This window comes from Rhinoraja longicauda, chromosome 11, assembly GCF_053455715.1.
Source record: "Rhinoraja longicauda isolate Sanriku21f chromosome 11, sRhiLon1.1, whole genome shotgun sequence".
Lineage (NCBI taxonomy): Eukaryota > Metazoa > Chordata > Chondrichthyes > Rajiformes > Arhynchobatidae > Rhinoraja > Rhinoraja longicauda.
The window spans coordinates 18085638-18112002 of record NC_135963.1 but is presented as its reverse complement, the minus strand read 5'-3'; the positions used below and the strand labels follow the sequence as shown (position 1 = coordinate 18112002).

The window sequence follows — 26365 nt, the reverse complement described above, 5'->3', positions numbered from 1 at the left end:
GGCAAATATACAGATTACAATACGATACGGTACGATATAACTTTATTTATCCCAGGAGGGAAATTGATCTGCCAACACATTAGAGGCAGATAACATGTTCCCAATGTTGGGGGAGTCCAGAACAAGGGGCCACAGTTTAAGAATAAGGGGTAGGCCATTTAGAACGGAGATGAGGAAGAACTTTTTCAGTCATAGGGTGGTGAAGGTGTGGAATTCTCTGCCTCAGAAGGCAGTGGAGGCCAGTTCGTTGGATGCTTTCAAGAGAGAGCTGGATAGAGCTCTTAAGGATAGCGGAGTGAGGGGGTATGGGGAGAAGGCAGGAACGGGGTACTGATTGAGAGTGATCAGCCATGATCGCATTGAATGGCGGTGCTGGCTCGAAGGGCTGAATGGCCTACTCCTGCACCTATTGTCTATTGTCTATTGTCTATAATAGTCACAAAAACACGAATACATGAAACATGAAATTAAAATGACGTGTGGAAAGGCTTGGGGACGTGCAGAGATTGGGGACGGGGGTGGGGGAAGTCAGTCTCAGACTATTCTTACACCTAGTAAAATCTAGCAGTGAATTGGTTATATTTTAATATATTTAGAATTACTATACTATTAGACCGGAAAGTAGTATTTAATTATTACGTTCTAAAAGCAGTTCCTGTTATAAGATAAATAATATGGTTGGTTTGATACATTGGAATCATGAAAAACAAATGTTAAAATGGTATGGACAGCAGAAATTTGTCTCAGATACCTGTATTTAAATCCACCCCAGAGAAAGGTAATGAGTGACATTTCAGGTAGAGACCCTTCTCAGTCTGAAGAAGGGTGTCAACCCGAAACCTCACCCATTCCTTCTCTCCAGAGATGCTGCCTGTCCAGCTGAGATACTCCGTCATTTTGTGTCTATCTTTGGTGTAAACCAGCATCTGCAGTTCCTTACTACACTTTAAATCCACTCCATACTGATGCTGGATGTTTCCAAGTCCGCTGTGGTTCTCAGTAGCTACATATAAAACTTCTCAAATGCTTCATTAGAAATCTGACAAAGAGGCAGGTGAAATGATTGGTCTGCTATATTAAGGACAGCACATTGGGGAGTGACCTTTCAGAGTTGAATCTCATTGGTAAAGTAAAGAGATCTGTCCTCTTCATCCATCAGTGTTGCACTTGACTTTGACCTTGGTATACTTAACAATGACACTGGGTGATGTTTGAAAACAAAATCTTTTCATTTCCTAGGAGTAACATTGCTCACCTTGAGCACAAGACGAAAGTCAGGAAATCACACCTGGATCAGCTGGATATTTATTGGGCATAATACAGTATTCCACTGTATAAGGAGACAATTGGCCTACCTGCATATCTTGGCCAAATTCCTGATGAACCTTTGGCCAATAAATGGTAGATTGTACTAATGTTTAGTTTAGTTTAGAGATTCAGCGTGGAAACAGGCCCTTCGGCCCACCGAGGCCACACCAACCAGCGATTCCCACACACTAACAATATCCTACACACACGAAGGACAATTTACATTACACCGAGCCAATTAGCTTACAAATCTGTATGTCTTTGGAGTGTGGGAGGAAGCCGAAGGTCTCGGAGAAAACCCACGCAGGTCACGGGAAGAACATACAAACTCCATACAGACAGCACCGGTAGTCGGGATCGAACCCGGGTCTCCAGAGCTGCAAGCATTGTAAGGCAGCAACTTTACCGCTGCGCCATCATGATCCTGCCTAACATAATCTCCATTAAATTAGTTTATACATTAAAATTAGGCCACAACATTCATTGACTGGAGCTGAGATTCCTTTGAATGGATTTAAATGAAATCTAACAAGAGATGGTTATTCCATAATACAGTAATTATGTCAATGTTGCTATTGAAACATAAACCATTGAAATAAAATGCTTTAGTTATTTTTATATTTTTGTCTAGGTCATATGTGTTGTTCGTTGCCATTTCAGAGACCTTTTGTGCTACAGATTTAGCATCTATGCAATGGGATCTCATTTTTCATCAATATATAGCTTAAATCTGGATTGAGAATCTAACCCGCCTCTAGAGTAAAGCTCGAGAGTGATTCCCTGGAGGGGCCACCTCATTGCTTATGGTTTGACACTTAGTGGTGTATAAATCTAGTGCAGTGTACCTGATTTACAATGGGCACAGTGGGTCTGTGATATCCCGTAGACAATTTGTAATCCTGTCCAAACAACTTCCATTTAATTGTTTAGAGACCTGGTATTCTGCTTCCCTGACTGAAACATTTACTGTTTTAGAGAAAGTTCTAATGTGGTTGTATTCCGGAAAAGACAGGACAGTTAAGTACCAGCCAGACTGAAGGTGAGGAATATTAACAGAATTCTGCCTAGATGCTGGCACGGTAGGGCGGCACGGTAGCGCAGCGGTAGAGTTGCTGCTTTACAGCGAATGCAGCGCCGGAGACTCAGGTTCGATCCTGACTACGGGTGCTGCACTGTAAGGAGTTTGTACGTTCTCCCTGTGACCTGCGTGGGTTTTCTCCGAGATCTTCGGTTTCCTCCCACACTCCAAAGACGTACAGGTATGTAGGTTAATTGGCTGGGTAAATGTAAAAAAAAATGTCCCTAGTGGGTGTAGGATAGTGTTAATGTACGGGGATCACTGGGCGGCACGGACTTGGTGGGCCGAAAAGGCCTGTTTCCGGCTGTATATATATGATATGATATGATATGATATGCTGTGTTGAAGCTATTGGGCTGAAACTTTGCAACCGGTCTGTCAGAGTAAGAATCAATGTTGGAAAAGGTGCAGGTGGGTGATGTGGGATAGTGTTTGTATTTGCTTTTGCTTTTTTTTACGGTCTCACCTAATTTTTCTTACATAAGAATCTACATAAGTGATTTGCGGAAGTGCCAGTAAAAATCTTTAACTATATTAAGGGGGTAACTTGGTCAATATGGACGAGTTGGGCCAAAGAGCCCGTTTCAGAGTTGTATGACTCATTGCCTCTATGCATTATTATGGAAAAGTCAAGTGGCCGTGCCAAGTAAAAGTTAAGTTCTATCAAAGCATTTCCTCATCACTCCCAGAACACAGAATCATTTTCCCTTTTTAATGTTCACTGGAGGTGTGGGTGGATCAAAAAATGTAACTTGAAATAATGTTTCAATTTTAAATTAGTGATATTCATTGTTCGTTTAGTGTAATGATCGTTTAGTTTAGTTTCGTTTATTGTCTAAGGTACGGTGAAAAGCTTTTTTGTTGCGTGCTATCCAGTCAGCTGAAAGACTATACATGATTACAATCAAGCCGTTCACAGTGTACGGATACAGGGTACTCATCATCAGAATCGAACCAGGGTCTCTGGCACTGTCAGGCATTGTCCTGAAATGATCCATTACTCACTATATGAGGGAATTATTAAACCAAGCGAGCATTCACAGAACTGTACATATTTATTGACAATAGCATGATCCTGTTGATAAATAAAGATCAATTCCAATAGGGATGTGCCCAAATTTTTTTCCTCAAATTTCCACTAAATGAAATTGAATTGTTATTATTTAGTTTAATAGACGATAGACAATAGACAATAAGTGCAGGAGTAGGCTATTCAGCCCTAATTTAGAGATGCAGTATGGAAACAGGCCCTTCAGCCCACGAAGTCTGCACCGAACATCGTTCATCCATACTTTAGTCCCAATTTCGCATCCTACACACTAGGGGCAATTTACAGAAGCCAATCAACCTACAAACCTTTGTACTTTGGAACATGGGAGGAAAACGGAGCACCTCGAGAAAACCCACTCGGTCACAGGGAGAACAATTCCAACCATTTACAGATAGCAGCTGTAGTCAGAATCGAACCTGGGTCTCTGGTGCTGTAAGGCAATCACTTTACTGCTGCACACTGTGCTGCCCCATTATTGTTCAAAAGTGCAATGGAATGACTAGTGTAGGAAACTGAAGCACGCAGCAGAAACAGAATATGTTCTTCTGAACTCTGGGTTGACATTTGTCACAAGCTAGGTTTATGCACCTAAGCCTTGAAATTGAGGCTTCTGTGAATATAATAAGGATGAAGGTGTTGGTGGATTCCACAGGGAATGCTTGCCAAAAGTCTCAGATGACCTAAAATGGGAAAATAGCTTCATGTTAAGGATTTGGCAACTCCATCTTAATGAATGCAAATGGAAATGTGATGCTGCAAGAAAATACTTTCTAATGTATTTTTTAAAAAGAAAAAATATACATTATATGTTGGAAGGAACTGCAGATGCTGGTTTATGCCGAAGATAGATACAAAATGCTGGTGTAACTCAGCAAATCAGGCAGCATCTCTGGAGAAAATGAACAGGTGATGTTTCAGCTCAGAACCCTTCTTCAGGCTATATTTATGTGTGTTTGGTAGATTATTTCTTTGTTGTAACAATGCTTCTTGGCAATAAATCTTATACCGTTGGAAAGCCTGTTTATTTCCCTTTTAAATGGTGCCACATTTGTAAGGAACATACATTCGTGGGATGAGCAGCAGAGCTGAGTATATGGGTTGAACCCATGAAAAATTTGCCAAATCTTCTCTGCCAATGCCAAACAGCTTATTCTGCTGTTGCTATTGACTCTTGTTTTGAGCTTCTGGTACCCCCAGGTGCTGACAATCAGGTGCCTGATTGGCACCTGATTGGCAGCATCTGTGAGCATGGGCCCTGCTACAGTGGTCAGTAGGTGTCTGCTCCAAGAATCGGCATGCCACGTTTGACTGATCTGGATAGGGCTTGTGCGATAGGGCAACTTCAAGCTGGTGTTCCGCAAAACTAAGTTGCGGCATTATTTGGAGTGAGCCCTAGTACCATCTCCAAAGTGAAGGCCAAGTTCCGTATAACGGGGGATGTCAGAGACAGGCCGCGAAGTGGGCGTCCCAAGAAGACGACACCCGAAGAAGTCCGTTTCCTCACCCTGTCAGCACTTAGGAACCGTAGGCTGTCTTCTACAGATTTGCAGTCAAGGTTTGCAGGACGATATGGCCGATGGTGTGGGGCGGCATCTCCCTTACTGGAAAAACGAGGCTTGTCATCATTGGAGGCAACCTCAATGCAGAGAGATATCGAGATGAGATTCTGCAACCAGTGGCAATCCCATATCTCCACAGTCTGGGACCGAACTCTATCCTCCAAGATGACAATGCTCGCCCCCACAGAGCAGGGTTTCTCAGAGACTACTTCCAGAATTTGGGAGTGGAGAGGATGGAATGGCCTGCCAGCAGTCCTGACCTCAACCCCATTGAACACTTGTGGGATCAGCTTGGGCGTGCTGTTCGTGCCAGAGTGACCAACACAACCACGTTGGCTGACTTGCGACAAATGTTGGTTGAAGAATGGGATGCCATCCCACAACAGTGTGTGACCAGGCTGGTGACCAGCATGAGGAGGAGGTGCCAGGCTGTTGTGGCTGTGTATGGTTCTTCCACACGCTACTGAGGCTCCTGTTTATTAAATGAATAAATTGTTAAATTGCCAATATGTCTTGTTTCTTCAGACTTCAATCATCCAATCCACCAAACAACACCAAACAAGAGTCAATGGCAGAATAAGCTGTTTGGCATTGGCAGAGAAGATTTGGCAGATTTTTCATGGGCGCAACCCACATACTCAGCTCTGCTGCTCATCCCACAAATGCATGTTCCTTACAAATGTGGCACCATTAAAAAGGGAAATAAACAGGCTTTCCAACGGTATAAGATTTATTGCCAAGAAGCATTGTTACAACAAAGAAATAATCTACCAAACACAAATTTCCTTACTTTTTGTGCTATGTTCATGTGTGTATATATATATATATATATATATATACGTGTATATTGTTTCCAGCTCCTTAAAATTACATAAGAACCCAACATGAGAAAATAGGAGCAGAGTAGGCCATATGGCCCATCAGGCTTGCACCACCATTTATTCTGATCATGGCTGATCTACGCTAGCCTTAGTCCCCATAACTCTCAATTAAAACATAAGGATTTTTTTTAATGAGAAATTCTGAAACATGGCAGTGATTTACATCTGCATAAAATATGCAAAATGTTTTAAATAAATTTCAGTGTTCAAATTTAATGTGCCCAGTCCAGTCCATTAGAATGTCCTTGGAATAAAGTTGTTGGTCGGGAAACAACAGGTTAGATGTAGTTTTATAGATTATGTAATGATTCACAGTTTTCCTCCATACTGAGCAGTTCTGGCATTTCAGAATTGACGTGAACACTGTAATGAAATTAATTAAATTTGTATGGTGGAAACCTAAGCAAAGTCACTTTGTGGATATAATCTCTCAACATTTTTATGATCACTCAAGATTTTTTTGACCTTCATTTTAGAACAATTCAAAGGAGCCAACTATTCATTTGACAGTAAAACTTGACCTATTGTTCCGTTGCTGTAGGACACAGCCCCACACGTAATCCGGTTTGCCCTGCAGCAGAACAGTGCAGAGGCAGAATAATTCAAGGTGGAGCTTTACTGTAACAGTGCTATTGCCAACCACAACACTTCAGTGTCATTCAAGGGCTATTCAAGTGATGGGTCTATTTATACAATTCCACTTTTCCCTAACTTTAGGTGGATTAATTCTGTTTCTATAAGACTGGGATGAGAAGGATTTTCTATTTATTGAGCCTAAACCTAGAGTGTTAATCTGGAGTCTGACTTTGGATCATGTAACGGAAAGATCTATGGAGCAAAGAATCTTATTATTTCCCATCCCATGGACAGGTCAGCCCATGATATGGATCCACACAATCACTGGAGAGTGTGAAAGAAAAATTGTGTTTAATACCTTTATTAGAATTCCCTGGGTAAATGGGTGCAGTAGAGTTGGATTTCTAAAAGGCACAAACACTATCTAAAAGCAATGGCAAGTGATACAGATTTATGGGGCTGACGGTGACATATTAACATGGTGAGACAATTGGTTGACAGAAAGCTAAAAGTAGGTGTAAAAGGGCTATTTCAAGTTGGCACATTGCAAAAAGTGCCGTCCTCTAAGGGTAACTAAGGGGCATCAGCCATTCAGGTCTTTATGAGTAATGAGAAGGAAGCTAATATAATAATCCAAATTTACTAACAATATAAAGAGAATTAGAGAATCATTGAGTTACACAGCATGTAAACAAGCCCTTTGGCACAACCTGACCAACCAAAGTGCCTACCTGAGAGAATCGCATTTGCCTGCATATGGCTCATAATCCCCAAACCTTTTCTATCCACAAACCATGCAGAGACTTTTAAATGTTTAAATATTACCTGCCCCAGCCATTTTCTCTGGCAGCTCGTTCAAAATACTCACTAACCTCAATGTGGAAAATATGCTTAATCGAGTCTCCTTTAAATCTTTCCTCTCTCACTTTAACCCCATGCCTTCTCAGTTTAGATTTCCCAACACTGGGGAAAAAATTGTGACCATCCATCTTATCTCTGACTCTCCTGGATTTATAAACCTCGATAAGATCACCCCACAGACTCTTTTGCTCCTGGGGAAACAGTCCCAGCCTCTTCAGTCTCTCCTTATATCTCAAACCCTCCATTCCCAGCAACATCTTTGTGAATTTTTTCTGCAACCTTTCTAGCTTAATCACACCCTTCCTATAATATGATGACTACAACTCACACAATATTTTGGATGCAGTCTTATCAATGTACTGTACAACTGTAACATGACATCCCAACTCTTGTACTCAGTGCCCTGAATGTTGAATAATGCTACTTGCCCTCTTCACCACCCTGTCTACCTGTGCCGCCATTTTCGGAGAACTATGTACTCGTACCCTTAGTTATCGCTGTTCTTTATGCCCAGCATCCTATCATTTACTGGTGAAATCCTGCTCTGGGTTTTGCACTTGTCTGAGTTAAATTCCATCTACCATTCCATTGCCCACCTTCTTTTAGTTGATCTAGATACCATTGGACAACCTTCTACACTGTCCACCACACCACCAATTTTGGGTAATCGGTAAACTTACTAATCGTGCCTCCGACATTCTTGTCCAAGTCATTAATACAAATCACAAAGGTGGGAACGCAGGTGATGAGGATGACACAAACACTTTGTGGGGGAAAGTAGTCGGGTTAAGTGAGTGGGTAAAAAGATAGCAGATGGAACAATCACAGGGAACTTTGCAGTTATATACCTTGGTTGGAAGAACAAAAAAACTAATACCATTTGGAGAAAGACTAGAAAGTCATTGTTTAGAAGTAGTATTCTTGTTGAAGATACACAAAGCTGGTACCACGAGCAATTAAGATGTGAAACAATTGGATTGTGGGCCCTTATTGCAGGGAGGGAATGGACTAACAAAGAAATGAAGCCTTGCCAAACAGTACAAGGGTTCAGTGAACTCATGGCTGGAGAATTTAATTTTGTAAGATGAACAGAAAAAATAATGGAAATTAGTAGTATTTGACAAACACGGCAAAGACTATGTATTACCACATGTACTATACATCTCCATATAATGGCATGAAGCCAACTCATTTTTAGTATTTTAGTTTTAGTTTTAGAGATGCAGCGCGGAAATTGGCCCTTCGGCTCACCGAGTCCGCTCCGCCCAGCAACCCTCGCACACTAACACCATCCGACACATGATGTAGGATAATGTTGTCCTGTATGGATGGACAGTAATCCATTTATTGCCAATGGATGCCAATGAAGAATTGTCATTATCCGCAGGACTCCCTGTACCTGTTCTAAACCATATATTTGTTACGATGAAATAATAAAGGCTTGGCTGCCATTAAATTGATCTATTCCACGGACTCTTGTCTGCAAGTACACTTTGCTCTGAGAAGTATTTAAAAAAGACGTAAACAACAAGAAACACATTATTTCCATAAGCTTCTTAACAGATGGTTTTGAGTCTGTTTGTCCTATCATTTAGTTTTATTTTTGTTTCTTTCAGTAATATGTGGTCTGCACATTGGTTAATAATGGTGCTGGTTTTATATATATATGGTTTCGAATATAAGTTTGTATTGATAATATTTTAATTCACTGTACTTTATTTAAAATTAATGAATCCTGAAAAGTGCCACTATTTACCTGAATTGTACTCACTGGTCGTTTTGAATCACACTATTTTTGTAATTGAGAGTAAAGGTTAATAACGTCTCACTTACATGGCTGAACTTCTGTCAAGAATTAAATTAACAGGAGGTTAAAAAGTTGAAATGAATATTTAGCAAAGCCTGCTGTCAGGGACTACTGCAATAGATTCCTAATAGGGCAGACACACTTTATGACTTTAAAGGGTATAAGTATTATGTTGATTGAAAACATGTGGTACAATGGTTGCACAAGTACCCTGATTGATGAGTTGGTTTTCCACAATTTCATATTCAATTGGTTGCAAACAAATTAAAATCAGTGGGTAATCAATTTTTAAGATTTCAGGAAGGTCCAATGGCCTTTGAAGAAATAGATCACTGCATGGATTCATTTTAAAATCACTACATATTTGATTTTGCACTTGTTAAATAGATCTGTTATATTGCTACTCATCTCTGCTATACTTTTAAAGCATTAGGAATTCTGTTATCAGCTCCAGAATGTCACTTTTTGTTCTTGAGGATATCCTGCATATGCATGTTACAATGCAAGTTTATTGAAATTTAGATTAAAATGTTGAGATCCAATCTCGGCAATTGGAATCTGTGGAGAGAAGAAAAATCTTCAAGCAAAAAACAAACTGCTGGAGGAATCAAGTGAGTCAGACAGCAACTATGGAGGCGGAGGTCTCGATGATGTTTTGGGTTGAGGCACTACTTTGGGATTGACAGTGCAGAGGGGCGAAAACCAGTTTAGAGAGGTGGGAGTGGGGGGTGTGAGGCAGGGGCAGGCAGGCAATGTGCGGAACCAGGTGAGGAGGGGAATGATGGCAGATGGAACCAGATTTGGGGGAGGGGGGGGCGGGGTGGGATGAGAGTGAAGGTAGAGACAGAGGTTGGAATCTGATAAGTGGAGTCACAAGAGGTTGCAGTGGTGCTGGAATCTGATAAATAAGGAAGGTGATAAAGATAACCAGATGAGGGAGAGATGATAGGTGGACAGATTCAGTTAGAAGAGAGGATAGGAAATCCAGTTAGTTAAGTGTGTGGATGATGGGCAGATGGAACCAGGTGGGTGAGGGGAACATAACTTGTTAATGGGGGTGGGAGGCGGGTTGGGGAAAAAGGTGGAGGGGGAGGAAGGAGAATTTGATTTAAAAAAGTTTGGGGAAAATGGTAAGCTCCTTTGAATGTGGTATCCTCGGCCATAATGAATATTGAATAAATTGCTGGCCGGCCAAACTATTTTAAGCGAACATTAGATATTTTAGAATAATTATTCCAATTAGAATAATTATTCCAAAATTCATTGCTTTCATTATTAAATAATGAACAATGAATTTTAAAGGGAAAACATTTTGACAGCGATAAAATGGATTAGGTTGTCCACTGGTCCATGAATCAATGCAAACGTCCTTCTTCATAACGGGTTCATAATGTCATAATGATGAAGAATGCACGGAATAGAGGGATGAGGGGAATTAGTGTCTGGCCTCTTTCAACTCATTATAAAGCTATGACTGTGCACACTGCAGGCGACTGGAACTTTGGCTAACATTTTTCCTCTCTTTGGCTCAAGGTTTTCTGAAGATGACCAGCGAAGCTGGTCTTGCAACAACAGAATGAATCAGCTTCCTTATTCCGAATTTTCCCATGTCACAGCACATTTATTATTGATCCATTGAAGGTGTTTCTTGTCAGCAATATGATTGTATAATTATGAGATACAACGATTACACAGCTGTGTAGGTGAACCTCAAGTGGAAACGGAAAGTCCGCATTTAGGATGGTATCAGATTAGCAAAAAAGTAAGATGAACCTTATATTGCTGTGGTAATACTCATATTTATGGATTATCAGTAGGCAAGTATTACATAGATTGATATGTGATCAACATATGTATTTTGAATTTCTTTGTAGAGTAATTAAACATTGGATTGTGTAGAATGACGTGACAATTTAAAACGTAAATGAGTCAAAGATATAATATAGAAACAGGCCCTTCAGCCCACCGAGTCCATGCTCACCATCGATTTCCCAATCACAGGAGTTCTAAATTATCCCTCCTTCTCATCCACTCTCTACACAGCAGGGGCAACGTGCCAACTATTGCAATGTGCCAACTTGAAATGGCCCTCTTAACCCTGCTTTTAGCTTTCCGTCAACCAATTGCCTCACCATGTTACTATGTCACCATCAGCCGCATAAGTCTGTATCACTTGCCATACATTTAGATAGCATCTGTGCCTTTTATGGAGGCCAAATAACCGACCAACATGCACATCTTTGGGATGTGGAAGGAAGCTGGAGGACCTGGAGGAAACCAATGACATCACAGGGAGAACATGCAAACTCCACATAGAATGCACCCGAGGGCAGGATGAAACTCTGGTGCTGTGAGACAGCAGCTCTACCAACTGCACCACTGTGCCACCCACTTTATTGCTTAATTTTAACCATGGATTGGCATGCTGAAAATCTATCATGTATGCATCTAATTATCAATGTTCCTGTCCAGCTAACCTCAGTGGAATTAGTACTAGGCTTACCTCATTGAATGGACCATTCTGTACAGACTGAACATGTGCAATGTATTTGGAAATTCATGTTCAGTGAAAGTGCAGGAGAGAGATCTGTGCAATACAGTTGTAGGCCTTGGTCTACTCTTTACATAGAATCTGTAATGCAAATGATTAATGCCAGTGTTTAAGTTCAAACTGATTCAATTCAATTCTCCTATATCTCTAATTACATTTTTCACACTGTAACCTTATCCCTCTATCCCCTCTGCTTCATGCATGCAACAAGCTTTCCCTTATCTGCTTCAACAAGATCATGTGGGTATAAGTTTAAATTATTAGCATTCTGTACAAAAATATATCACAGATGCTCCACTAGACCTGTTAACAGAATCACTTTTTTACTTGTGTTCCCAGCTCACCCACAAGTGGAAATATTTATTTCCCCTTATCTGAACCGCTCTGATTAAAAGACTTTCTAAGCATTTTGCTGAAGCTAATCTACGAAAGGGCACAGATCTGATAAATTACTCCTGGAAACATTGTGCATTCTTGTGCACTATCATCACTGTGTTTTGAGCAGAGAGATCAGAAGTGCACACAGTTTGCTGTGTGCAATCTATTCAAGGCTCTATTTAACATTAGGAATAACCCATTATTTGCAATGGTCTTAACAGCTTCTACTGCTGCTTTTTCACCCTGTTGTGTGTTCAGATTACTGTTTCATCCAATTTAGCTTCCATGAAATAAATGACCCATCTTGCCTGCTGTTCAATCTGATGATTGGTGAATTTACCCTAAAACCGCATTATTTCTGTCACATTTGTTCACTGCAAGATGTAAGGAAAATAGCTAGTAAGAAAATTATATGCCAAATAGGATAAAATAATATGAATACACACGAAGGGAAAAAAATAGCAACTGAAGTTGTTGAGATCATGGCAAATAATGGGTCATTTCTAATGCCCTTAAGTGTAAGGCTTCCTATCCAGGGGCTGTGCAAGATAGCTCCAAGTCTCTAACTAGTGCAGTGTAATTCCAATCTGCTATGCACTGGATTCACTGCAGGCTGGCATCTTGAGAGAAGAACAACTTTCTTTATCCTGATTCAATTTATTTTTTCTGTTTCTGTCTAAATGGAAGGTGACCCACAGGGTGACAAAATGTTTCAGCAACAGTGTTATATATTATTATCAAATTATCTGTTGGTGGAAAAGCCATTAATTATGAACCACGCGATTACAAAGAGGTAATTGGTATAATTACCACCATCCCCTTTAATGTAGTGTGACTGATGCGTTTTTTTTGTCGAATTTAATCAGGCGATTTGTTTCGTGTTAAGAGACATAAATCCGGTTAAACTCAAACTTTAATTGCATAATTACTGAAGGATATCTCTGTCTCCTCCGCTGATCTTGATTCATTCTCTCGTAATCTCGCTCACGTACTCCGTATGTACAGATTCCCGGAACCAAAATGTATCTCTCTATGTTTAGTCAGTGATGACATTTTATATATATTTTATCTATATATGTGTGTGTGATATATAAATATATATATATGTGCGTGATATGATACATAGATATGTCTGTGTGTGATACAAGTATAATAAATAGATATGTGTTATTTATATGTGTGTGTGTGTGCGCGTATATATATATAAATACATATATATATATAAATATTTATATATATATATATATATATATATATAAATATATATAAATATATATATTTTTATATATATATTATATATAAATATTTATATATATATATATATATATATATATATATATCCAGATTGTACCGAGTAGTCATACGCCCTTAACATTATGCCGTATATACTTGTACCTTAAACTGTCTTTTATTGATTCAGTAAATCTGCATATTAATGGGTGCCTTTGCGGTATCTCTCCAGGGGACTCTGGGGAGTGAACAAATTTACTGTAATCTTGGGTACTGAAATACGGGACACCAGCGATGTCGAATAACCCTAATAGATTGTTAAAATATTGCAGCACTTGTACTGCATGTTCAAGGGTGAGGCAATAACTTAGACTAAGACACATCTCCGACTGTGGACTTCGATTGCATAAAATGGTACCATTGTGGATTATAGGACATTTGGGTCTCCAGGTTTAGAGTTGCTCAAAGCTGTTAAACTGAATGCGCATTCCAATATAAGATACATTTGAACAAAGAAGTTGATATAAAGAAGGATATAAAGAAACGGCTTGATAGAGACAGGGGGCCGATGTCAAGAAAATGCAGTGAAAGGATAAGGAAAAAGGCAAAGGAAAACGGGATGGGCAGGGTGGGTGGTGGTGGAGGGACATATGTAGAGTGAGCACCGGTGTTTGAGATTATCAAAACTCAGAAAGACGATGAAGCTTTGTACTCGTTAACGCGGAAAGATATTGTTTTGACAATTACTATCCCGGGAATTGTCTTACACAGAACTGGCCGTGGAGGGAGCCGGGCCCCGAGCGACTTCAGCGTTAGAAAGACAGCGTCCTGAAATCCATTGGTAATTAGTAACACCGCAACTAATCCGAAATATCTAGAGATAATCATCAGATATTCCGAATCAGAAACCGAGTTTACAGTCAACGTGTATAAAATGGGATCGGCACAACTGAGGAATCGTGTAACAAATATTTGTTATCGTACATAATAAATACATTGAAATTGGAGATAGTTATTAAATATTTTTACAACACGCCTGTGTATTTCAAAGTGCTAAAACGCTTGGTTAATGGAGTCTGTATTACTATTTTATTCCCTCGTTAAGTCCCGGGTCAACTGTTTTCCGCACAGACTAAACGGGTTTCAATGTGTATTTTTCCGAGTTTTGTTCACATATCAAAAGAAAAAGAAACATGTTACTATTATGTGGATTTTCATCTTAAAGATGATGATCTCCTGGTTTGTGCAGTGTTAAAAGTTTGGCATGGCGGAGCTGCCGGGAGCGATCTTTGCTGCAGGACATGATTATATATTTATTACTGTCATCTACATCTGCAAAGGCAAATCTAACGGCAGCGACGATCTGGAACCAAATATACAGTAATCCTAATCGAACTGCATAAATCAAAGCAAGAGACAAATGTCGGACAAACGTAGGAGGATGAGAGGGGACACCGAAGGCGGAGAAATGTGAGTCGCTTTTTTTTTCAAAGAAGACACCGGACTTTTGACAGCCAAGGGCGGTATTTCTATAAAATGTTTGTAACTGATTATCATTTCAGATTATGATAGTAATATATTGATACACTATATGCAGCTATTCTGGAAACAGGCGTATGCAACATTCATTTTAACGGAGTGTTTACATTAACGTTAATGATTTACATTTCTAAAATTAATAGCAGATTAGGTAAGAATGCTTATTCAAATTTTACAGTGGAAGATAATAAAATAAGGTATATCGAAAAGCTACAAATACAGTTACACATTTGCTTTACATTCCAAAGGGGTTTGTACCTATAATTGGAACGCTGGCAACTTTAGTTTAAATAATTAAGTTGTGATAATTAAATATTTTAGGGTGTAGCTTTAGGGCAAACTATATTCAAATGTGCTAATTATACTTAATTGAGATGTTTTCTCGCTGTCAACGTGCACTAAAGAGTATGTAATTGTAAGCCGTCACTCCAAGTGAATTTGAAAGCAATTATATTCAGACGTAAAATTAAAACATGCAACAGAATTAATTGTTTCTTAATTGTTGTTAATTATTAAATAAAGTTAAATGGGGCTTGGATACTAAACAAGTATAAAGACTACGTGTGCGATTTTAAATCGTGATTTATAGAACCGCACTTGAATTAGATTAAATTGAAAAGGCAGGGATTTGCCACTTACACCGGTCGACTCTATTCCTTAAGTCTTTGTACATTGGGACTAAAGTAATTATTTATGGACACTTGCTAAACAGTTAAAAAAATTCATTGAAATGAGATTTACAGCAGCGTCCAGGAATGTTGATTACTTCGACAGAGGCGATTCCTAAACATTTACTTTGCTACAAAGTAGGCCAGCATTCAGCAGTCACCTCTGCATCGGGATCATCGCCGTAGGGGCGAGTTTGGCAAGATTTATTAGATATTCCTTAAAATATGCATCCTGGTCCCCATTTGGCTCAGGACCTAATAGAAGTGGAAATAGCTTTCGACTGCAGTGCGGTTCATTCATCATCCTCTCTGACACCAGGTTGATTCTACAACCAACCCCCCACAAAACCCCATCCCTCCCCCTCCCAATATGTATCACATACACACACACACACACACACAAGCGCGCGTACACACACACACACGTACCAAGAAGATGCACCAGAATATATGCATTTGTCAGAAAATCTGCCTCTTTCTCATTCTTATTTGCGCTGCCCACTCCTCACCTTACTTTGCCTAGCTTCTCGTTTTTATTTTGTTCCCATTCTGCCCATTGCCATTTCCGATGGCTGGCTTCTCCAACTATTCATTTCTCCGGTCCTGTGACGAACATTCCTGGCTGTGCGTACGCTGCCCCTGTCTACTCGCGTATGCATAACGCGCAATCTAAGCATGTACTTAGGGGGCTGTCATTAACCATCTATCTACATATGTTCCCGCATTGCAAATATCGAACCCGAGCAGGCATATGGCTAATACCATGAATATTTAATGTCAGTATCGATGTTTATTAAACTTGTTCGGCTGAGTTTTGCATACATGCATACTGTATTTATATAAGAAATGTCATTACCTCCATCCTCTCTTTTCGCATGCGAGTAAATTTACCTTAGGAATGCTGCTAAATTAACATAATTCGTTTTAGATGGGTGTGGAACTTTATCTATTTAAAAATCACCGCCACAGTCTAGTTCTCCATCCTACTTTGCCTCACCGGTGTCTTGGCTCACGAACTAAATATCTATTTGCCGAGCCTGTAAAAAAATACACTCCGCTGATGGGTTGTTACCCCTGTCTTTCACTCATTTTATGTTGTTTCTCTCTCTCCCTCTCCCCCCTCCCCCTCTCCCTGTATGTGTGCGTGAGAGAGGCAGTGGGGGGTGACGGGGTGGAGGAGAGGTATGTGGACAATCGTGTGATCATCTGGAAAGTAAAACACAGGTACATTGCCAACAAGCGCAGAGTTATCAGACGTTTCAAGGCTTCAAAGCAGTTACAAGGTGTCCCGAATAACGGCGAGAGTGCTTTAAAATGGGCCGTACTTTCTTAAAATATAACTGCATCATGAACTCACCACCAAATAATCCGGCGTATTCATTTTTGTTTTGCAACAGTTATACAATGCTCGCATTAAATTCAAACCATTTTATCAGTTTATCTCCATCCATCCATCCATCCATCCATCCATCCAGCCAAACTATTTATAATTTAAGTTAATAATTCAGAACCGCAAAAGCAATCAATTTCTTCGAAACCGGAGGGGAGATGGTGGTGGGCGGTAGGGTGGGGAATTGGAACCGACCACAGCGGCTGAATAAGATATTTCGCTGGAATTTCCCATTTCATCACAATTCCGTAACTAGTATTTCGGAATTAGATTGAAACGTGATGGCGGCACCGGGGACAAATATATCTCATCCAGGAAGACACCTCAAAATCCAGCTGAATTTAGTCCTCGCAATTCTGAAAGTTAGCTGAAAAATCATTGGGGTCGCTTTCCATTGCAATGTCTTTCTTAAAGAATCCGAAGAGAGGTAGAGTATTGTAAACCCTTCGCAACTTCAGAATGGTTATCTAGGGAAGAATGAATCGGGAGCCAGACAATGTTTTATCACAACCGTGATCCCCTTTCCTCTAAACGAGTCTCATTAGAACACAGGAGGGGGCTTCGTTGATGTGTTGCAGACTTATTACCTGCAAGAGCGATGTTTTGCGCTGTTATGATATCTAACCAACACGTGTATCAGGTTTATCAGGTTTATAATTGCAACATGCACGTCTATAAGTTTAAAAGCAAATCTTGAAATCTTAATCTTTCCCAGAAATATCAAAAATCTTGGGGAAGAAAACACAATTCATGGTTATTTTCTGAATGGAAAGTTAAAAAAAATAACTCATCAACTTAGAAGAAGTTAGATTCCACCTTTATAAAGCAGTGTAACTGGTTAGGTTTTGGGAGTCAACTCTTTATATTTTTGTGGGACATATTTTGGTGCGATTTCTGTCTTTTGGTGAGGTTGTTTTTGTCTTTACGGAGATGAGGAGGGGGCGAGACGGTGGGGAAGTGGAAGGAACGGGGTACCAAGACAAATATTCATTCCAAAATATTTGAAATGTTCGGGTGTGTTGCGTTTAAATGCCCAGGGTCAGCACACTGTCTGTCGCGCACTTACTATTTTGTTTGCTGGCCGCGTGATATAAACAGGAAAGAAAACAAAATAAAAGCGAAGAGTCAAATGTTGGCACCCACCAGAAATTAAATGATTGATATCTGACGAGCACAAATTAAACTTGTCATGAAGGCACAAATATCCGAGCGAGCTGCCTGTAAGTGTACCAAAGAGCAGGGTTTCATTAATACACGCGGGTTACACATACTGCTTCAACCAGTTGCATATTCAAGGACAATGAGAAAACATAGTTTTGCTCAGTACACACACACAATTTTGACTACATTTCACTCTTACCTTACTGAACCTCTCCACGACCCCACGGAAGATACACTCCTTTCAATAGCTCTTGAGTTTTAAGAAAACAGACAGAATATCTAACACTTATAATTCTGAATTGTTCGGCAAGACAGTTCTGTCTGCGGACACCTCTTGTGTGTCTTTTGGTATCGATCTGCCTCTCTCGATCTCTCTCTCAGTCTTCGGTTCCTGCAGTTTACATTAGAAAGTTGCAGCCAATGATAGGGTATGTTGCCATCTGCTGGGAAGTAGGCTGATGCAGGAGTTTAAAACAGAACCACTGGCGTGCTTCAGGAGCTGGAAGAGAGGTCTGCAGCATTTCAATGGTCCTTCAACATGTCAATCAACGTATGCTCTCCCCGTCTCCCTCTCACTTCTGCACAAACTTCTTTTAAAAGCATACTGCGTCACCGTCCTAGCTGCACAGATCAAATCAGCTTCACACATTAAAACACAATAAAGAATTTCTGATATATTTTCCACAAGAAGGGCCAACTTTTCCCCTCCCCACAGAACAGAAAAAAATGGCCAGTATTTAAAGTGGGGAGTGTCTACTGTACACTGGATATCATGTTCCTCTTAGTATGGGGATTGTACAGTTTTCGCTACAAGGTTGACGAACTCAACCGTTGATTTTATTTGCTTTTCAGATTTGTCATGCTTTTCCACAGCAGAATGGACGGCTCTAACCCTCTGGATATTGCTAATAGAGCCCCAGGTCCTTCCCATACAATCTCTCCCAGCCCTGACGGCTTAAACTAGGATTGGGGCAACACGACGCCATTCCACACACCAAAAAGCTGCCTTAAAATGACTACTGGTAAGAGGATTAAAGCGATAATGCCCGTCTCTTCTTGATGTGTGCTCGATAGCGCCTGCTTCCCATAATGCAAAAGAAAACTTTGCTCTAATATAGAGGGTGGGAATACCTTTATTGAGTAATAGTTGAGACATTTCTCGCAAAATGTTGGTCTGGGAGGTTTTGCGTATGGTTATTTAAATTAATTGCGAAGCCTTTAAAAAAAATCATTGCATCCACTTCTACCATATTGCAACGTTAAACTCTGCTTTCCTGTTATTGACTAAACGATCTGTTCAGCCCTTTTATTTATTTTGCATATTTCACCAATCCTCCTTTCATCTCGCCTTATTTCTCTCACATCTTTTTTTCCACAGAGTTCTCTTGTTTCCACGCTGCTGTTGCTGCCGTTGTTTGGGTGGGGTGGGGGGGGATCCCCGCTAAAACACTGGCTGCTTATATGTTTAAGTTTCTGTCTACAGGCTCCCTTGTCTCAAACCAACTGCGGGTCTGCAGTATGAAAGGGGATTAACTTGTGAACTGCTGAAAGTAGGGACTTAAATGGGCGCAAAATCTCTCAAATGAGTCATTGTGGGAGCCGTTCTAAAGCAATTAAAGCGAGAATAAATTCCACAGCTTTTCCTTAAAGCCAGCTTTCAGTGGGGCTTAATGCAGACTAGCGTCCAGTCCATCAGAAGATTTGTAGTAAAATATTAAGAAGGTTGGTTTCTCTAGAACATGTCCCCACTCCCTCTGCCTTTCTGACGGGGAGAGAACTTGCCGCGCTCCTTTTTGCCAAACTTATCCCCTTCTCTATCTTTTGCTGGGTCTACCTTCAGGCTCGGAATCCCCCAATTTCTTTTTCCTCTGATCACAAGCAGGCCGCCCCATAATAAGAGTTAAAATATCAGAAACTTTATCTTTCTGAATGGTGTTATAATATTTGAGACAGATAAAGAAAGAAGAAGAAAAAAAAGGCCAACAAAACGATTCGGGATGACTTCGGTCGACTCTGAGTCGTGGTCACGCCAACATACTGTTAAACACTCTCCCGCCCCCTCCCCCTAAACCAACTTAACATCTGAAAGTAGAAAAGAGAATCTATTGGCGGCTGTCAGCTAATTAATAAAGCTAATCACTTTTACTTTATGAATACATTATAGTTTTCAACCCCTTGCTCCTTTCTGTGTCCCTCCCCCCCCCCCCCCCCACACCAACTTTGCAAACAACCCGTCCAAGGGTACCCAACAGATGCTCATTTAAAGGCAATTAATCATTTTGATGTATCGTTTAAAATTGACTGGTTCCTCTTCTGACAAGAATAACAAAGCAATTTGCCAGCAGCCATCTCCACGACATGTTATTAGCGCTGGGCTTCGTCTGAGCGGGGCTGTGGGAGAATTAGACAGCAGGCTGTGCGAATAGACCTACCTGTTAGCGAAGATCTCCTCTCCTACACCTGTACTTCGCTCTCCGACCAAAAGAAAATCGTTTTATTGATGACAAGAGCCGCCAATCCTCCTTCTAATCTCGTTTAAGAAAGTTTTAGGTGACTGGAATGTCATTTTCTTTCTTCTTTTTTTAAACAACTGCCCAACGAAGGAGTTTAAGGTGATTTGAATGTCACAAAGGCAGTGGCGTTCTACATTACCGAGTGCATTCACCTGCTCTCTCCGAGTGATGTGCTCTTTTTCATGTCGTTTTCTTCGTCAGTTTCAAAACCAAATAATTTCAATCCAAAGTAATGACCTACAAACGACAAAATTGGTTTATCAGATACGTAGCATATGTAATCTTGGAACTTTAATTTACGTTTGAAATTTACATTCTTTAAGTCAGAGCTGAAATTGCAACAACAACAAAAATGTCACAGTCAGTCATATTTTGACCCGATGATATTTGAAAGAAAGAAGAAAAATAATTTTCAATTCCAGTCGAAAAGATTATAATGACAAGAAGTCCACCTAGCGCGTAGCACTCAAATTACTGAATAGATTTGATTGAATTGTGCATAAATAAAAGACCTGATCAGAGCCATTAGACAGAGCATTTCGCAATTCGCTGCACGAGGCAACTAATTTCTAGAGGGACGTTTTCCCCGCATTAACATTTTATGTATACTAAATTATTGATTAGGTCTGTATCTATAAAGCTCTGGATTTATTTGATCTCTAAAAGGGAGGCGGTTCCTTGTTTAGACAGTGAAACTTTTCTTTCTTTTCTATCCAGAGTTTGATCTTAACTTGTGCTTGAAATGAAACAGAACCTTACTGCCATTATGCCTCATTCCAGTACAATCTAACTTCGACTCTAAAACAACTTTCCCCTCCGGGTTACGATCCATAATTGTATGAGAAGATTTTTGAGGGACCTGTCTTTGCCTCCCCCCAGAAAATGTAATCGATTACACTTCATTTTATCCTCAAAGGTGTACCGTCTAATTTGTGTTTGCATAGGTGAACATAATTGGGTGGGGGTTTAAAATAACCCATCCACTTTCCACTTAGGATGTGTAATATTAATCTCTCCAAAGTAAATAAATGTAAATATTTGCGCAGTCGCACGCACATTCTTCCTGATAATGTCGCCGACTTCAGTCCAATGCGAACTGTAAAGAATCTATGGATGCACTGTTCGACACCTTCATGGTCCGGCTCGGTAAAAAAGCTAGCACCACATGGAAATACAGATGGCCATATAATTCTACATTACAACAAACTTGCACATCCATACTTCCAACGTGGACACACGCCTGTCGTGAATTGATTCAGGTTACAAACGGCATAACTTCACCAAGCCACGGGATAGTTCGTTCTCTGTTCTTGTGCGACTATCTCTGCTTCGCCGGCTTCATTGGCCATCTTCCACGTCGAATTTCGCCGTAAACACAATCCAGTATACCAGATGAATTCAATTCAACCACACGCACACTACTCTTTATAATACACACATGTTCCCATTTCTAAAGCGAAAGCCTGATCTGTGAAGGCAGGAATGAAAAGCACCATCCGATTTCTTCAATGGAATTGTGCAAATTCTCTGGATTAGCGTTGCATTTACAGAGAGGGTTCCCACAAATGGCATTGTTGAAATCCTCTTTAAAAGTTTGGGAACTAGTTTGTTTAGTTGCAAGTCAGAGAGACAGAGAGAGAGAGAGAGAGAGAGAGAGAGAGAGAGAGAGAGAGAGAGAGCGAGAGAGAGAGAGAGAGAGAGAGCGAGAGCGAGAGCGAGAGAGAGAGAGAGAGAGAGAGAGAGAGAGAGAGAGAGAGAGAGAGAGAGAGAGATGACAGAGAGACAGAGACAGACAGAGACAGACAGAGACAGAGACAGCCAGAGAGAGAGAGAGAGAGAGAGAGAGAGAGAGAGAGAGAGAGAGAGAGAGTGAGTGAAAGGAAAATCACATGGCTCGAAGATTCCATAATTGGTAAAAGTTGGCGGACTTTAAACAAAATCAAATGAAAGTTCTATCGAAGTTAAAAGATTATGTATATTAGAATTGTTCCTCAGAAGATCCCATATGCATAGGATTAATCTCTTCCTAGTTAATAGGGTGGTGCATTTCTTCCGTTTACTTTCCATTGGTCGCGAATGTGTTCCTAAAAAAGAGGAAACGATTCAGTTTTTAAAGAGAGGAGACCTAGATTATAAGAGGAATATTCGCAGCTTGTTGATCTGAGCCCTGAGTTGAAATTGCGACTGAACAACAACGTTGCCTTCTTTACTGACCCCGTCTCTTTTGCAACAAGTGTTCACGTTTATGCAAAGCACAAATATAATTTAAGAGCCCAGCAAATTTTTTAAAAATCTGCAGATAACAATAGGTGTTTTTAAATGAACGGCGCTTGCCCGAATAGAAGTATGCTTATTTCGGAAAGTGTTAGGATGGCAAACATCTGTACTCCAAACGTATCTGCATGTAAGTATTTGCCCTATACTGCACTGTCTTTTTCATCCCAACCACCCACTCAAATGCACCACAAGGTCGCAGCCCGAATGGGAAGCTATTGGATTTTAATAAGCTCTGCATCTGATTCATCCTACGGTCTCCATATCCTCTGCTAAAGGATTTCCAACGTTATCCTTCAAAATCCCGTGTGGACATCACGCGATTTCTCCTAAAATGCATTCGAATTCTTTAGTTCCTAATAATTTAGGAAAACAAAGTTATTAAGGTTTGATTTCTCGAATTATTGGGAACTAATAAGACCAAATGATCTCAGGAAGGACGTCCTCCAAGACCGTAATGTCAGTTAATGATCATGATTACAATTGTGACTAAAAGATTGATTTTGAGTTGTATATTTTACTTCGTAATAGTGAACAAACAGCCTGTCGATTTCATCGGTCTACATGTCTGGCGTTTGTCTCGGAGATGGGGTGAAGATCACGAGGTTCAATCCTACTGGTGGACCTCTTGGTTTATTTTCTAATTACATATACACTGTGATTTTAATGACAGAAATAATACATTCTCGCAAGCCTTTGAGAATATTATGCCACGCGCGCTGTGACTGCATGTTCATTTCTGTGTGTGTGCAATTGTCAAGGTGTGTCTCAGTCCACGTGGGCTTGTATGCATGTGCTTGGATTGGAGCATGGATGTGTTTTAGTGCGAGCGTGTGCCCAACTCCCATGTTGTTCTGTAGCCACCCCCCCCACCCGACAGAGAAGTTTGCATTAAAAAAAAATTGTAGCTGATGTGTATTTAAGGTTTTAAATCCATATTCCAGAGAGTGACACAGGTCCATACTCCTGTGTTGTATGTTTGACGTATATCAATAACAAGTAAACAATTGTGATAACATCAGCAATACTTCCGTGATATTCTTCACAAGGGTAAAAGTAAAGCACTTTATAAAGTTTTTGGGGATAAAAGCCAACCTAGATACAAATATTCACGATATTTATTATATTCAAGTCGTACATCTGATGCACTTAGAAACCTGAACTTTGAAAAGGACACATACCTCAATCATAATATATTATATAGAAGACATTACTGAACCATTTGCTTGTGTGACTACTCCAAAACATCAAATTAAAATATTCAGCGCGGCATACCTATGATTTCAATATAGGTATCAGTATGTATTATTATAATAACATTACTCGTTCGAACTGACTACATAATTAAGAAAACTCTGATTCACACACGCACATACACACGCGTACACACGCACACACACACACACACACACACACACACACACACACACACACACACACACACACACTCACACACACACACGCACACACACACACACACGCACGCACACATACACACACACACGCACGCACACACACACACACACACACACACACACACACACACACACACACACACACACACACACAACTTTAAAAGGAGAGCATGATCACCAGAAGTATGTGAATACAAATAGTGGCTTCCTTCCTTTGAAAGTATTAGGAAGCACGATCCTTGATATACTTTGACTCCCTACAAAATAATTTCTCAATATCTAACCGGTTTAAAGAAGCATGTGAAGGACTTCATCATATAACTGTCCCCCCCCCCCCCCCTCCCCATAAACTTGACTATGGAGAAGAGAAAAATCCATATTGCTGCCCACTGGATTTGACGGCAGTAGAATTTACATGCGGATTTGTGGCCAGGAGCAACCTAGGCAAGTCTCCCAGATCCATGGATTTGCACCTATCTGCCTCAGAGCAGCACAAGGAAGGTCTTTGTAAAACCCTAATCCTGAAGCAACACAGCTTTACCAACACGAAGGGATAAAAGGGCGATAAAACCACAACGTTATGGTGGCAAATCTTCTCTAATCCTTCGATTTAGCAAAACAAAGCCTCTTGCTATAATCCGGTATTGCTTTAAAAAGCTCAGATTTTGTTTTGGTAAGAAGATGATCCAAACGACTAATTTTCTGAGAGACTAACGTACTCTGACAGCCTTAAAAATACAAAAAAAAAGAGAGAGAAAAAAAATAAAATGCAAGCCTCATTCTTTAACTGGGTTTCAATTCAGCTTTTTTTGGAACTCCGCAACAGGGAAATATCAACTTGTCAGCAATATGCAGCGAAGGCGTCACTAGGAAAATCTGCTCCTTTCCCTCAACCTCGGCTCTGAGTCGTTCGAAACCCTTTTGATCATTTTTAAAGCATCTTAAAAGCTGTTACAAATTACTCCCAAGAAACGGCTGGGAAAAAAAATCAATTATCTAAATGAAAGGAGTTAAGACCGAGAATAAAGGCGAATGATATCATAAATAAGTAATTTGATCTTTTCATTTCTTCTAAAGTTACACATTTATAGACATATTTGTAATTCTACGCACAGTTGACATTTGAACACACGGGGTTCACAGTTCCCGTCAGCGTGGTTGGATGTATACCGTGGGTACAATGTTTAAAATACGCATATTCCTTCGATAGTTCCATTGTATATAATACACAATGCATATATGCCAGTTCTATATCCATGGGTACAGTTTATAATCTTGCAAACTGCAAACTGTGACCAATGTGTGTATACTGCATGCTAGGACACATTTTATGCAGGTGGTATGCTTCAACAGCGTGACAGCATCGCTTGTACATTTGAACTATTTCTTTGTATGTGTATTTATGTTCAACAGCATAGATGCACACGCAGAACATACATGCCTGCAATGTGTAGATACGCATTTATAAATGAATGGAGAAATGTCTCCGCGCCCGATGTTTGGATCTCTGCGTATGCCAAGGACGTATTAGAAAATCAAACTGTTTGGAACAATTTGTAAAGCTTTTATAAAATTAAAAGTAGAATCGTCAAAATGTTCCCAGGACGACACAGTGGCGCAGCGGTAGAGTTGCAGCCTTACAGCGCCCGAGACCCGGGTTCGATCCCGACTTCGGGTGCTGTCAGGATGGAGTTTGCAGGTTGCGTGGGTTTTCTCCGGGTGATCAGGTTTCCTCCCACACTCCGAAGACGTGCAGGCTTGTAGATCAATTGGCTTCTGTAAATTGCCCCCATGTCGGTAGGATGTGAAACCTGGTTAACAGACTGCTAGTGTGTCAGAAGGAACTGCAGATGCTGGTTTAAACCGAAGATAGACACAAAAAGCTGGAGTAACTCAACGGGACAGGCAGCATCTCCAGAGAGATTTATGTGTCCAACATACATACATCTAGTGTGCCATCAACTAGTGACAACTAGTGTACCAGTTAGTGTTCGTCGGCGCGGACTCGGTGGGCCGTAGGGACAGTTTCCACGCTTTATCTCTGAAACTCAAACTAATGACTATGGGTTCAAGACTTGAGTTGAAGATAGGTCTAAATACCACACCACCATGCACGGACACACAT

At 40.4% G+C, this 26365-nt stretch overlaps 1 protein-coding gene across 1 annotated transcript in view; it reads right to left on the bottom strand.

Annotated features, from left to right (window-relative positions):
- LOC144598333 (diencephalon/mesencephalon homeobox protein 1-like) overlaps positions 1–18492 on the bottom strand; it is a 55077-nt gene extending 36585 nt beyond the window's left edge. Inside the window, exon 1 of the mRNA XM_078408375.1 lies at positions 18238–18492. The gene's annotated coding sequence lies outside the window, so the exon portion shown is untranslated. The remainder of the gene's footprint in view (positions 1–18237) is intronic.
- Between the last annotated feature and the right edge of the window lie 7873 nt (positions 18493–26365).